This window comes from Chrysochloris asiatica, unplaced genomic scaffold, assembly GCF_000296735.1.
Source record: "Chrysochloris asiatica unplaced genomic scaffold, ChrAsi1.0 scaffold00115, whole genome shotgun sequence".
NCBI classification, from domain to species: Eukaryota; Metazoa; Chordata; class Mammalia; order Afrosoricida; family Chrysochloridae; genus Chrysochloris; species Chrysochloris asiatica.
In genome coordinates this window covers 8,067,712-8,084,040 of record NW_006408633.1, presented here as the reverse complement: position 1 = coordinate 8,084,040, position 16,329 = coordinate 8,067,712, and positions in this window count along the sequence as shown.

Here is a 16,329-nt window from a genome sequence, read left to right as displayed (position 1 = left end):
TCAAACTTACCAGCTGCTACTTGGAAACCCTGTACAGGGTTGCTATAAGTCAGAACCGACTCAATGGCACTTAACAACAACAAGGTTACTCAGCAAGGTTCTGCTACCAGGAGACTTTGATTCAGCCATTCAATAGCTCTCTTTATTAGAACCATCAGCCAGTTGCTGACCTTACTCATCTCTCAAAATAAAAACTCTGATTCTGGTCCATTCTTCTAGGTCTACCTCAATTTTCATAAAAGTTCCTGTGGGATATCTGTTTGAATAATTAGAATTGACATTTTGCTTGCAAGCAAAATAGAGGCCTTTTCCTCAGGAAACCACAATGACATTAATATCCTTCATGTGCATATTGTCCTTCCAATAACCCGATTTGTTTTCCCTAAATTTGCATTTTCATTTGATCATTAAAGAAGAGCTTTTTTGCAACAGGAAACCTGTGACTCTGTTGACTGTTCATTCAGTTTGACCTGCTGCTTATCACAACAAAACCCTGGGCTTTCAGTAACCACAGTCTACCAACTATCTGTCAACAAAACTAGTGGCTGTTGAGTCCATTTCAACTCAGGGTGACCCCACATTATTAGAGTAGTACTGTGGCACTGTGGGTTAATGCACCAGACTGCAAAGCCGTGTGAACTACAAGGTTGGTGGTTCAAGCTCACCAGTCGCTTCTTGGAAACCCTATACAGGTCACTATGGGTCACAACCGACTTGACGGCACTTAACAACAACAACCAACTATCTGTCAACAAAAGTAGTTGCTGTTGAGTGCATTTCAACTCATGGTGACCCCACATTATTAGAGTAGTACTGTGTTCCACAGGGCTTTCAATGGCTGGTTTGACTGAAGTAGCTCTGGTAGCGTAGTGGTTACGAATTGGGCTGCTAACCTCAGGGTCAGCAGTTCGAAAGTAGCAGCTCAGAAACCCTGTACAGGGTCGTTATGAGTCAGAACCGACTCCATGGTACTTAACAACAACAACAACAAGATATCCAGGTACTGCTAGATAGGCCCAAACTTCCAAACTTTTAGCAATCAAACAACTGAGCATTCACACCACCTGAAGACTATTAAACAATTGCCTTTCCCTAAGAAGGATTGTTCAACCAGGTCAGTGGTAGCTCTAAATGTACATACATGGGGGACTTTGGAGTGGTAACATGCTAGTGGGAATGGAGGGAAGGGAGTTTATTTAAGGTTAGTTTTAACAGCCTATTAAGGAGCTCTGGTAGCATAGTGGTTACGAATCAGGCTGCAAACCACAAGGTCAGCAGTTGGAAACTACCAGCGGTTCCATGGGAGAAAGATGAGGCGTTCTGCTCCCGTAAAGATTTACAGCCTCGGAAACCCTGTTCAGGGTCGCTATGAGACGATTGGAAAAGCTCCATATCATCAGCCAAAACAAGGCCAGGGGCAGATTGTGGAACAGACCATCAATTGCTCATATGCAAGTTCATACTGCACCTGAAGAAAATTAAAACAAGTCCACAAGACCTAAAATATGACCTTGAACATATTCCACCTGAATTTAGATACCATCTCAAGAACAGATTTTACGTATTCGATACTAATGACTAAAAATGAGAAGAGTTGTGGGGCGACATCAAGAACATTATAGAGGAAGAAAGCAAAAAGTCATTAAAAAGACAGGCAAGAAAGAAAATACCAAAATGGATGTCTGAAAAGACTCTGAAATTTGCTCTCAGGCATAGGGATGTTAAAGTGAATGGAAGAAATGAGGAAGTAAAAGAGCTGAATAGAAAATTTCAAAGGGCAACTCAAGAAGACAAAGTCAAGGATTATAATGAAATGTACAAAAACCTGGAGTTAGAAAACCAAAAGGGAAAAATACACTCAATATTTCTCAAACTGAAAGAAGTGACTTGTAATATCCAAGGTTTCTAAGTCCTGGTGGGAGTCCTGGTGTGGCGCTGTGGGTTAATGTGTCAGACTATAAAGCCATTTGAACTGCAAGGTCAGTGGTTCAAGCTCACTAGTTGCTCCTAGGAAACCCTATACAGGGTCGTTATGGGTCGGAATTGACTCAACAGCACTTAACAAAAACAACAATGGACAAAATATTGAATGGTACAGAAAGCATCAAAAGAGGATGAAAGGAATACACACAGTCACTGTACCAAAAAGAAAGGTCAGTGCTCAACCATTTCACGATGTAGCATATGATCAAGATCTGATGGCATTGAAGAAAGAAGTAAGTCGAAGCTGCATTGAAGCAATTGGTGAAAAACAAGGCTCCAGGAAATGATGGAATACAAATTGAAGTCTTCCAACAAACTGATGCAGTATTGGAGGCACTCACTTATCTATGCCATAAAATTTGGAAGACAGCTACCAGACCAACTGATTAGAAGATATCTATATTTGTGCCCATTCCAAGTAGAGGTGACACAACGGAATGCAGAACTTATCCAACAATATCATACCATGTGCAAGTAAAATTTTTTCGACGATAATTCAAAACTGGTTGCAGCAGCATATCAACAGGGAACTTCCAGAGGTTCAAGTTGGAGGTTGAAGAAGACGTGGCACTAGGAATACCATTATGACATCAGGTGGATCTTTGTAGAAAGCAGGAAATACCAGAAAGAGGTTTATGTGTTCTTTATTGACTATGCAAAAGTTTTTGACTGTGTGGGATCTAAACAAGCTATGGATAACATTGATAAGAAGGAGTATTCTAGGACACTAGATTTTGCTTAGGAGGAACCTGTACATAGACCGGGAGGCAGTCATTCAAACAGAACAAGAGGATACTGAGTGGTTTAAAATAAAGAAAGGTATCTAGTCTTTCTTGATTTTAAACCAAGACTGTATTCTTTCACCATAGTTATTTAATCTATAAACTGAACAAATAGTCTGAAAAAAGTACTATATGAAGAATAAAGTGGCATCACGATTGGAGGAAGACTCATTAACAACTTGTGATATGCAGATGATACAACCTTGTTTGTGGAAACGAGGAGACTTAAGATATTTACTGATGAAGATCAAAGACCACAGCCATCAGTATGGATTGCATCTCAATGTAAAGAAATAAAAAATCCTCACCACTGGACCAATAAATAACATCTTGATAGATGGTGTTACAATTGAAGTTGTCAAGTACTTCCATAATCAATACTCATTGAAGCAGCAGCCATATTGCATTGGGCAAGTCTGTTGCACAAGACTTCTTTAAAGCATTCAATAGCAAATGTATCAGTTTGAAGACTAAGGTGAGCCTTACCCTAGCCATGGTATTTTCAATAGTCACTCATACTCATATGAAAGTAAGACAATGAATAAGGAAGACCATAGAAGAATTGATGCATTTGAGTTAAAAGTGCCATGGACTGCCAGAAAAACAAACAAATTTGTTTTAGAAGAAGTATAGCAAGAATGCTCCTTAGAAGCCAGGATGGTGTGACTTTGTCTCACATAACTTCAGACATATTATCAGGAGGGTCCAATCCTTGGAGAAGAACATCGTGCTTGGTAAAGTGAAGGGTCAGTGAAAAAGGGGGAGATGGACTGACACAGTGACAGAAACAATGGGCTCAAACATAACCATTGTAAGGATGGCACAGGACTGGGCAGTGTTTCATTTTATTGTGCAAAAGAGGGTTGCTGTGAGTTGGAATCTAGTTGGCGGCACCTAATAACAACATGTCCTGGGCTGTGTGCCAGTGCTAGAGAGACACACACTAATAAGACCCAATCTTTGTCCTTCAGCAAGACCTACCCTGCAACTGTGTGCTGCATCTGCCTCTCTGACCTCTGTGATGGATTCAATATTTTGTTCTTCAGTGTTCTAATTTTAATAACCCAGTGGATTCCCTCTGCCCATTACAACTGTCTCTCTGCTTCCTTGATTGCCTCCTTGTCATCTGCTATCTTCTGAAGCTTTTATTTTGAGCTCTTCAGGGGTTTGCATTTGGTTCATGTAGGCGTTCAATAAAAGTATTCATTAAATGAATGTGGAAACAATGATTTTTATTTTAATGCCTCAAAATGAGTACTCAGTTTGGCAGACTTCACAACAGAGAATGTATGTGTTGTACATATGCACACCAAAATGCTTATAAGAATTTGCTCAAATATATGCATTTAGGAACATAAGTACTTTTTCAGCTAAGGATCTTAGGTTGACTTGAATCAAAATTTGAATTACATGTATTTCCTCTAATGCTTAAAGCTTGGTTTGAAGCTTAAATACTTGGGTTCAAAGTATTTCAGCTTCTGCAGAAAATCCTTTGGATTCCATCAAAATTGTAGATTAAGTATGCTTACCCCAATCCCCAGCCTCACAAAATGGGGCTGAAAATCTATTTTAATGAATGTTTTACATAGGACTTTTCTTGAGAGATGATAAAATTTCTTGAGAGAGGTAAACATATAAGATCATCTATTTAAGTTAGAAAAAATATTGCATTTCTTAATGCATTTAAAATAAGATTTAGGTAAGATATTCTTCATTAATATTGAAATCATGTCATCTATAGGGAAATAAGAATTGTTTTAAAAATAGTATTGTCCACGAGACCAGCCTGAAACAACTAGAGCAATACAAGATACATCTTCAAAGAAAGATCAGCAGGAAAATTTCAACACAAAAATGGCAGCATGGTTGGCTCCTACAAGAACAAGCAAGTTGTTTGCCAGGGGCAAGCAATCAAATCCCTTCAGGACAAACCCCCTTCCAAGACTGAAACTTAAAGGGAACACATGAGCAAGCTTGTAAGCTTGCTGGCGACCATGTTGGTCTACTGATGAGTGGAAGAGGGGGGATGGCAGCAATGAAGAAATGGGCTGAGTTCAACCATGTCCATAGACTCCTATGATTCTCTGTTCTCACTTGATGGGACAATTTCAGAAATGTGGAGCCTGGAAATGGCAGTTGGAGTATGTCATACATAGTTTTCCCCAATGACTTTGTGGCCAACCATCTATCGTCTCCCAAAGTACAGTGCAAAGACACAGTGTCAGTTTGCCTACAGGAGCTATGGGGGAATGGTTTGGTTGACTGGGAACTCCTGTGTATTCTCCACTACTGATACTCATGTAACCCTCAGGATACCAAGAGCTGACATCAGAAACCAAACCAATGACAGGAAAGGAATAACAAGTCTATTGGGGAAAGAATGCTGATTTGACTCTTATAATATTGACCTTGTAATATTTTGCTGGAACCTTGGTGTGGTGCTGTAGGATAAGAACTATACTGCTAACCAAAGGTTGGTATTTCAACCCTACCAGTTGTTCCTCAGAAACCCTATGCATCAGGGGTGGGGAACCTTTTTTCTGCCAAAATGTATAGCATCATTCATGGGTCATACAAAATTATCAACTTAAAAATTAGCTAGCTATATTTGGTCAAACACCTAATTTGTTGTCATTGTTGTTTTTGTTGTTGTTAAGTGCTGTTGAGTGGGTTCCGACCTATAGCAAGCCTGTATAGAATTTTTGAGGAGCAGCTGGTAAGCTTGAACCACCAACCTTGCAGTTCAAACTAACTTTGCAGTCCAGCACATTAAGCTACAGAACCAAACTCACTCCTAACGTAATGGCTTGAAGTCCTGGTGTGGCACTGTTGGTTAATGTGTTGGACTGCAAAGTCGGTTTGAACTGCAAGGTCAGTGGTTCAAGCTCATCACTCACTCATCAGAAACTCTATACAGAGTGGCTATGGGTCGGAACCCACTCGACGGCACTTAAAAACAACAACAAATGTGATGGCTTAGAACTATGATTGCCTTGGCAGAGTCAGGACAGATAATTTCGTGGGGCTTATGTGGTCCTCAGGCTGGACGTTCCCTGTGGAACCAAATCGATGGCACTTAACAACAATAAATATTTTGCTAGAACTGATGTTGTTACTAGGTGCCACTGAGTCATCTCTGACCCATAGCAACCCGTATATACAACAGAATGAAACACCGCCTGGTCCTGTACCATCCTCACAATTGCTGCTATGCATTAGCCCATTGCTGCTGCCACTGTAATAATCCATCTAGTTTGGGGGTCTCCATATTTTTTGTTTTCCCTCCACTTTATCAAGCATGATGTCCTTCTCCAGGGACTGCCCCTCCTAATAATGTATCTAAAGTTTGAGAGATGAAGTCTGGCCATCTTGGCTTCTGAGGAGCGCGCTAGTCATACTTCTTCCAGTACAGATTTGTTTGCTCTTCTGGCTTTAAAATTCTTCTACAACACCACAACTCAAATTTATCAGTTCTTCTACCATCTTCCTTATTTATTATCCAACTCTCACATGCATATGAGGCTATTGAAAATATCATGGCTTGGGTCAGGCACATTTTAGACCACTTTAGACTGATGCGTTACTTCTCAGAATCAGTGAGTTTTACAGCCATGTGCCACCTAAGAACAAATGTACAGAATAACCCAGATAAGTATAAAGCTTTTTGATCTCTTTACTGAGACGCTGGAATACAAATTGGGAAGGGTTCCCAGATCATGATCATTTTAACATTGCAAAATTTACCTTTCAGAAGGCTAGCAGAAAACCTCCTGGAAAAAGTTTCTTTAGGGCAAATTCCATATTGTAAATTACCAGCACTGGTGTGACTATTTGAATTTGTTTCTTGGGGTAGATGAGGGAGTATAAGATAGTTGGGAAGACACATACTTTGGAGGGAAACAAATCTGGATTTGAATGTCAGCTGTACTGCATGGTACCTGTGAAGCTCATCCACAAAATGGGAAGAATGAAGGTAGTGGGAGACACAGGGAGGAACGCAATAGTTTAAAGCAAATAGAGATCAATGCTGTTAACTGTTTGTACACAGAGAGGATTGCAATCATTGTAATGAAGCAAAGTACATGATCTGCTGAATGTTGAACTGATTATCTGGTCTATAACCCTTCACTCAATTCACAATAAAATTATTATTATTTTTTTTTCCCAAAGGAAGGAATGATACTGTCCTTGAGGTATGGTTTTAAGAGGTGTTGCTAAAACCTTTGCTCTGATTCATGGCAATGTATGTTGTTGTTATGTGTCATTGAGTCAGTTCTGACTCGTGTTGTTGTTGTTAGGTGCTATCAAGTCAGTATCGACTCATAGTGATCCTATGCACAGCAGAGCAAAGCACTGTCTAGTTCTATGCCAACCTCACAATTACTGCTACATTTGAGCCCATTTCTGTTGCCACTGTGTCAATCCATCTAGTTGGGGCTCTTCCTCTTTTTCGCCACACCTCCACTTTACCAAACAGGATATCCTTTTCCAGGGATTGATCTCCTCCAGGAAATAGTCCCTCACAGCGATGCTGTAAAGGGTTTTCGAGGAGTAGCTGGTGAGTTTGAACCGCCGACCTTGTGGTTCAAACCAACCTTATAGTCCAGTGCTTATCCTAGAGCACCACACCAGGATTCCAAAACCTGGAGTGTAAGAGAATCAAATATACCATGTCCTGAAGCATTATCAGGTCTTCCAGCACTGTACCAGATGATATTCTGTTGGTATACATAAGGTTTTCAATGGCTAAGTTGGGGAAGTGAATTTCCAGGTTTTTCTTTTTAGTCTTAGTTTGGAAACTTGGCTAAAATCTGTCTATCATGGATAACGCTGCTGGTATTTAAAATGTCAGTAATACAGCTTCCGGTATAGTAGTAACATGCAAGTCACCGCTATGACAGACTGACAGATGGGTTGTGGGTTTTAAGTTAGATGTGCGGCGCTGACTGCTAACCACAAAGTTGGCAGTTCAAACCCACCAGCCACTCCTTGAAAACTCTATACAGGATTGTTATGAGTTGGAAGGGTCAGTTCCTGGAGAAGGACATCATGCTTGATAAAGTAGAGCTGTGTCAAAAGAGGACGATCCCTAATGAGATGGACTAACACAGTGCCGGTAACAATGATTGTGAAGAGGCACCGAACCAGACAGTGTTTCATTCTGTTGTACGTATAGAGTCACTGTGAGGCAGAACTGGCTTCATGGCACCTTAAGAACAACAACAACATAAACCTGCAAGTGCGAGCATTTAATGGACTACCATGTTATGTTGAATCTCACAAATTTTCTACCTTTGGCAGGGTACAGTCTTAGCACTTTTCTATGCCTCATTTTAGTGGAAAATATTGAAGCTTCCCTTTTCTAACAGACTTCCATCTTAACATAGGTTCCAACTTTTGCAGGTTTTACTGTAATAGGTGCTAAGTCAGTGGTGTGTGGTTGAGTGCCATCTAATCGATTTTGACTCATAGCAAGCCCATGTGACAGAGGATAACTGTCCCTTAGGATTTTCTAGGCTGTAATCTTTATGGAAAAAGCCCTGGTGGAGCAGTGGGTTAAACACTGGACTGTTAACTGCAAGGTTGGTGTTCAAATTCATCAGTGCTCCATGGTAGAACGATGAAGTTGTCTTTTCCTGTAAAGGTTTACAGTCTTGGGAACCTTAAGGATCAGCTCCACTCTATCCTACAGGGTCATTGTGAGTTAGAATTGATTCGATGGCAGTGGGTAATCTTTATGAGAGCAGATTACCAAGTCTTTCTTCCACAGAACTTCTGGGTGGTTTTGAACTTCCAACCTTACAGTTAGCAATCAAGCACTTAATGGTTGTACTCCCAGGACTCCTTCAATGAGTAGAAGTTATGTTACTTTTCCTTCATCCATTTGAAGGAGGAACATCATGTAATAGTTTCCATTTCTGAGCGCTTACTAGATGTCAAGCAAAAATGTCATAATCACTAGCTCTTTGAATCCTCACAATAACCGTATGAACGAGCTCTTATTGGTATTGTCCTTAATGGTTACGAATCGGGCTGTGAACTGCAAGGCCAGCAGTTTGAAACTACCAGCGGTTCCGCAGGAGAAAGATGAGGCTTTCTGCTCCCGTAAAGATTTACAGCCTCAGAAAACCTGTGCAGGGTCGCTATGAGTCGGAATTGACTCCACTTAACAACAACAACAATAAAGACTTAGATGCCATGAGGTTAGGTAGCATATCCAAGACCACTTGGAAAGTTAGATTCAGAGGCAGGGCTCAAACCAGCTCTGTCCAACTTTTATTCCCTATCCTACACCCTCCCCCCACCTCCATTCCTTGGAATCAGAAGGCTAATTCTACTCCATAGATGGTCTTTCTTTCCATGTCTGTTTATTTTAGGCTGAAACGAAGTCATGATAAACTAATAAAGATGACTTTAAAAATCTGAGCTAATTCTTTATGATGCACGCAAAGGGCAAAGCTCCACCTTTCTAGTTTTAGACTGAGACCCTCAAGAACCATGGTGAATCCAGAAGGCTGTGAGACAGATGTTTGACTTTTAGTTTAAACAGTGGATTCTTCAAGTGTTCTGTGTTTGTTTTAGAGCATATTTTATAGCAGTTGTTGCTAAAATGTTGGGAAGATAGAAATCTCTTTTAGCTTTCAGAAACACTATTTTTTTTTTCCTTTTCCTTTTTTGTTTGAGTTATAATGCTACAATCGGTTTCAGAAAAAGATGTCTTAAAAACATTTATGCTAACTTCCGATATTAGTTGATTTCCTTGAATTCTATGGTAGTAAAATTTGGGTAAACATAATTTCACTCCATGGCTTCCATTAACAAGGTCAAAGATGAAAGCATACAAGGTTGTGTTCCTTTCACTATGACAAAGCATGTAGCTGGGATTACATGTATTGCTTTGGGCTTTCTTGCTTCTTGAAAGTTGTTCTGAGGGTCTTGTGTTAGATGGTCTAGTGACTGTTACCTATACCGGTAGCCAGAGATGAAGACTGAAGGTGAGTCTGGGTTCCTGCAGGTATTGTGGTACTAAACTCCGCAAAATGACCCTGTAACAAAAATGACTATAGCTTGACTTACAGAACTGAATATGAATTTGCTACTTTACTAATTTGTCCTTATCTCTCTATTATATGAGTAGAAAGGCAAATTACCATTCATTGATCCATCAGCGGAGTCCTCGTGTGGCATTCTTGGATACGCACTGGGCCTCAGGGTTGGTCTGAACTACAAAGTCAATGGTTCTAACTCACCAGCTGCTCTTTGTAAATCCTATACAGGGTCAGGGTCAGTATGGGTTGGTACCCACTTGATGGTACTTAACAACAACAATACATCAGAAATGGGGGCAGCGATGGCTCAGTGGTAGAGTTTGCACCTTCCCTGAGGAAGACTCAGGTTCAATTCCCACCAATTCCTCTGATGCTAAGTTTGTCACGATGCTGAACAGGTTTCTAGTTAAGTTCCAGACAAATATGATGATTGACTTCTGGAAATTCAGCCAATAAAAACTATGGATAATAGTGGTCTGATCTGCAACCAATCATGGCGATGGCACAGGACTAAACAGCATTTTATTCCAGGGTGCATGAAGTGGTCATGAGTCCAGGGTTGACTCGACACAGTTACTAGAACAATAAGACAGCAACAAGCAGAACTGGGAAGTGTTTTGTTCTGTTGTGCGTAGGATGACTATATGTCAGAACCAACTTGACAACACCTAACAACAACAACAACAAAGGTTGCTATAGACACTGTGACAGTTAAACAAAACTGTAACACACTGCAAAGAGTAATGGTTATTGGAAATGAAAGTCTATGATGGTGATGATGAATGGTAACGATTATGCTGGTGGTAACTACCAATTATTGAGCATCTTTCAGGTATCAGGAGCAAAAATATGTCTATTTCTAAAGCTCATACTCTTACCAGCATGCCCCACTTCCTTGTAATCATCATAAGATCTATGAAGTGGTGGGTACTTTGACGGTAACTTACTTTATAAAATGTCACATTACTACTAAGGGACAGACCAGGATTCTTATGAATATGGTGGATGAAAATATAAATTAAATCCCTTCACTTTCCTCCAAGTCTCATTTGCATGGGGATAATCAAAGGATATCAAAGGGTTGTTGTAAGGTTTATGTAAAATTCCAGGTTCCTAGCAGGTGTTTCAGAATTAGTTGTTGTCAAGTGCCTTTGAGTTGGTTCTGACTCATAGTGACCCTGTTTGTAGTTTCTGAGGTTGGAACTCTTTACTGTAGTAGAAAGCCTCATCTTTCTCCTGTGGTCCAGCTAGTTGACTCCAACCACCAACCTTATACTTAGAAGTCCAGTGCTTATCCTACAAAGTCACCGTGTTCCCTTTCATAATTCGTAGTGTTATTTATTCCATTGGCATCCTGGGGTGGCTCTAGACTGTGTTCATGCACTAGACTGCAAAAGTCAGTTTGACCCACAAGGCTGGCAGTTAAAGCTCACCAGTCACTCCTTGGAAACCCCATATAGAATTGGGACAGGATCCACTTGATGGCAGTTAACAACAACAACAACATTCATTTTATTACTATTATGAGACATATCTTGCCCTCTAGGATATTTCAGTGGTGTGGAAGAGTGTGTTGTGAAGAATATAGTCAATGGTGCCAGAGAGAAGCTAAAAGTTAGGAAAATTAGATGAGCAAATATCACTTTGCTGCCATGCATTTATTGGAAAAAAATACTCAGATGAGAGCTGAGGCTGGACTTAGGTAACTAATTGTAAATCCACACACCTTCTCCCTGTCTGTGCAGTCCACATCAGAGATCAAACCCTCTTGGGTTTTTTTTTTTGTTTTTTACTAGATTTACTAGAGTTTACTAGATTTCACCTTGGGCTGTGTTAGTACTGGCTTCCTGAGCATCGTCTCCTTGGTCCCTCGGTGGCTATGTTTGTGTCTCAGCCAGAGTCAGATCCATTGTTCTGTTCATTCATTTCTGCTGAAGTTACCTGTAACAGTATCTTTTCCACAGAGAAAACAACTGATTATGTTCCTAGGGAAGTGATCGTCGGTCTTAGTCTTGGGTTTCAGAGTCTAAGACATTAAAAACTTATAGTCTATTGCAGGCTACACAAACAGACTGAATGAATGAGAGCTGGCGGCCCTGTCGCTTTTTCCACTGTAACTGTTATTAGCTTTATTTTCTCGCTTGTTAACAGCAGACAGGGAGGCAATAAAATGTTGCTCTATTCTGTAGAGACAGCTGCTCCAGAAAATCTCACTACTTTCTTTGGTTTGGGAGAAATTTAAATTACATTTTAATTTAAAAACAAAACTTGTTTCTCCCAATACTTAGGTTTTAACCACTCTGTATGTCTTTTCTCCTTGACTACTATAAATCAAGATGGGAACATCAGGAAATTGCAAAAGTTCATTCACAGAGACATGTTAACTAACTCTGCTGAAAAACATCTCAGAAGTGATATTAGTTAGTTAATTGTGTTGCTGCTGTTGCTAATTGCCATTGAGTTGGTTCTGACTCACAATGACTCTTTAGAGGGTTCCCAAGGGACTATAGTGAGTATGAAGCACTGATCTTATGGCTAGCAGACCAGTAATTATCCTACAACATCACTTTTTAAAAATAGGTAATGCACGTTTGAGGGCAGAGGTGGTTCAATGATAAAACTGTCACCTTACTGTAGGATCCCTGAGTTCTAGTTCAAGCATATGTACCACATGTGCAGCTATTACCTATCTGCTAGTGGAGGTTTGTGCATTGCTGTGATGCTGAATCACCACTAGTCTGTCAGTTTTTTGTACTATGGTGGTTTGCGTGTTGCTGTGATTCTGGAAGCTATGCCATATGGGTATTTTAAATACTCATAGGGTTACCCACAGTGCACAGGTTTCAGCAGAGCTTCCATACAAAAATAGACTAGGAAGAAGGAGAGATAGACTATTGTTGAATATTTAGTTTCTGTGAAACTTCTGAATAGCAGTGGAACACTATTATCAACACCAGGCTATTGAATATTAGAATATAATGAAGGATACCAGAATTTGTCAGAGTACAAGAAGATGAGCCCCTCAGGTTGGAAGTCACTCAAAATACGGCTGAGAAAGAGCTTCCTTCTCAAAGTAGAGTTGATCATGATGACAAGAAGGGACCTCCATTTGCTGATGGGTCCCAAACAAAAATGAAGAGAAACAGCTGTAAACATCCATTAATAATCAGAACATGTAATGTATGAAACAAGCATCTTCAAAAATTGGAAATTGTCAAAAATGAAATGGAACACATAAACATTGATAACCTAGGTATCATGAGCTGAAATGGACTAGTATTGGCCATTTTGAATCTGACAATCACATGATTTGCCATGTCAGGAATGACAAATCGAGGAGGAATGGTGTTGCATTCATCATCAAAAGAACACATCAAGATCTGTCTTGAGGTACAATGCTATCTGTGATAGGATAATATCCAGATGCCTACAAGGAAGACCAGTTAATACCACTATTATTCAAATTTACGCACCAATCACTAAAGCCAATGATGATGAAATTGAATTCTACCAGCTTCTTCAGTCTGAAATTAATCAAACATGCAATCAAGATGTACTGATAATTACTGGCAACTGGGGTGCAAAAGTTGGAAGCAAAGAGGAAGGAGTAGTGGTTGGAAAATATGGACTTGGTGATAGAAATGATGGTAGAGAGTGTATAATAGAATTTTGCAATTACTTCATTGCAAACACCTTTTTTAAACAACATAAAAGAAGACTATACACATGGACCTCACCAGATGGAATACACAGAAACCAAATTCTCAACATCTGTGGAAAGAGATGGTGGAAACGCTTCATATTAGCAGCCCAAACAAGGCCAGGGTCAGACTGTGGAACAGACCATCAATTGCTCATATGCAAGTTCATGCTGATGCAGAAGAAAATGAAAACAAGTCTGTGAGTGTCAAAATATGACCTTGAACACATATCACCTGAATTTAGATATTGCCTCAAGAACAGATTTAATGCATTAGCCACTAAAGACTGAAGACCAGAAGAGTTATGGGATGACATCAATAACATCTTATAGGAAGAAAGAAAAAGGTTATTAAGAAGATAAGAAAGAAGGTAAAGACCAAAATGGATGTCTGAAGAGACTTTGAAACTTACTCTCCAGCATAGAGATGCTAAAACAAATGGAAGAAATGAGAGAAGGTAAAAGAGCTGAATAGAAATTTTCAAAAGGCAACTTGAGAAGACAAAGCCAAATATTATAATGAAATGTGCAGAGACCTGGAGTTAGAAAACCAAAAGGGAAGCACATGCTCAGCATTTCTCAAGCTGAGGAAACTGAAGAAAAAAATCAAAACTCAATTTGCAACATTGAAAGATTCTCTGGGCAAATTATTGAATGATGTACAAAGTATCAAAAGAAGTTGGAAGGAATACACAGAGTCACTGTACCAAAAAGAAATGGTCAATGTTCAACCATTTCTACAGGTAACATATGATACAGAGCCAATGATCCTGAAGAAAGAAGTTCAAGGTGCATTGAATAAACTGGCAGAGAAGGCACCAGGAATTGATGGAATAAAAATTGAAATCTTTCAAGAAAGTGAGGTGGCACTGGAGGCATTCTCTCATCTATGCCAAGAAATTTGGAAGACAACTATCTGGACAACTGATTGGAAGAAATCCATATTTGTGCCCATTCCAAAGAGAGGTGACCCAACAGAATGTGGAAATCATCAGACAATACCCCTGGTATCCCATACAATTAAAGTTTTACTAAAGGTAATACAAAAATGGCTGCAAGCATACATTGACAGAGAACTTCCAGAGGTTCAAGCCAGATTCAGAAGAGATCATGGAATGAGCGATATCATGGCTGACATCAGATAGATCTAGGCTGAAAGCAGAGAATACCAGAAAGATGTTTACCTGTGCTTTATTGACTATGCAAATGCTTGCAATTGTGTGGATCATGACAAGCTATAGGCAACATTGTGAAGTATGAGTATTCCAGAACACTTAATTGTGCTCATGAGGAACCTGTGCATAGACCAAGAGGCGGTAGTTCAAACAGAACAATGGAACACCTAATGGTTTAAAATTAGGAAAGATGTGCACCAGGGTTATATTCTTTCAACATACTTGTTCAATCTGAGCGATGGCTCAAATGTAACCATGATTGTGAGGTTGGTGCAGGACTGGGCAGTGTTTTATTCTATTGTGCATAGAGTCACTATGAATTGGTGATGGCTTGATGGCACCTAACAACAACAATGATGCTGAACAGTTTTCTGTGGAGCTCCCAACATAAACTGGACTAAGAATAAATGCCTGTCAATCTACTTCCAAAAATCAGTCAAGGAAAACCCTATGGATCACAATGGTATGAGCCACAACCAATCAGGAACAACACAGCACTGGACAGCATTTCGTTTAGTTGGGATGGGTTTGTCATGAGACAGCAGCTGACTCCCTGCAGCAGACAACAGCAGTAAAACATGTTTAAAATTTTCTTAAAAGTAAATAGTGAAAAGTCAGTTACCTTTTCCCATTTCCTATCCATTTTAACAAGCTAATTCATTTGGAAAATATCAGAAGAAACGTTTGCTGCTTTGGCAAGGATTTTAATTTACGACTATACAAATATCTAATTTACTGACAAGTTGTGGCACCTGCAATTAAATAAGACATTAACAACAGCAACAACAGAAAGAGAAAAAGGATAGTAGGGAAAAAAGAAGAGAAAGAAAATTAAAGATGGGTGAAACCCAAAATCAAGACTTAGTAACAGGACTCCTCGATATCCCACTTTTATCATTTCTATGTAGAAGAATTTACCAGGAAAGTCTAGTAAATGTAACATAAAAATCTCTCTCCAAATAATGCTTCAGAAAATCTACCTCCCATGTACTTCCCTGTTAGAATAATTCAAAGGACAAAGTCCTCTACTTTCAACTTGGCAGATAAATTTCAAAAATTATTTTGAGGAAAACAAAATCTACATGTTCATCTGGAATTTCAAGAAGCAATCACGTTTATCTTTTAAAAGTTTTTTTTTTTTTTTAATTTTAAGCCTTCTCACATTTTCCTACCCATCCCAACGCTCTCCTCTAACTTTCCAGCATGAAACTAAGAACAGAAGAACCTGTCTGCAGCACTCACCTTCAGGTGTGTCTTTCGAATAACTATTTTCATTAAAACAACCACCAGAACCTAAAAACCCTCCAAAAGTTCAAGGAAAGAGCCTCAATATAATCCTGACTTTCTTGGATAAATACCAACCAATTTCTTTTCATGGTTTTTGTTTTCCAAATGGCTGCAAGCACACATTGACAGAGTCTTCCAGAGGTCCAAGCTGGATTTAGAAGAGGCTGTGGAACAAGAGATATCATTGCTGATGTCCGATGGATCTTGTCTGAAAGCAGAGAATATCAGAAAGATGTTTACCTGTGCTTTATTGACTACGCAAAGGCTTTCAATTGTGTGGATCATGACAAGCTATGGACAACATTGCGGAGTATGAGTATTCCAGAACACTTAATTGTGCTCATGATGAATCT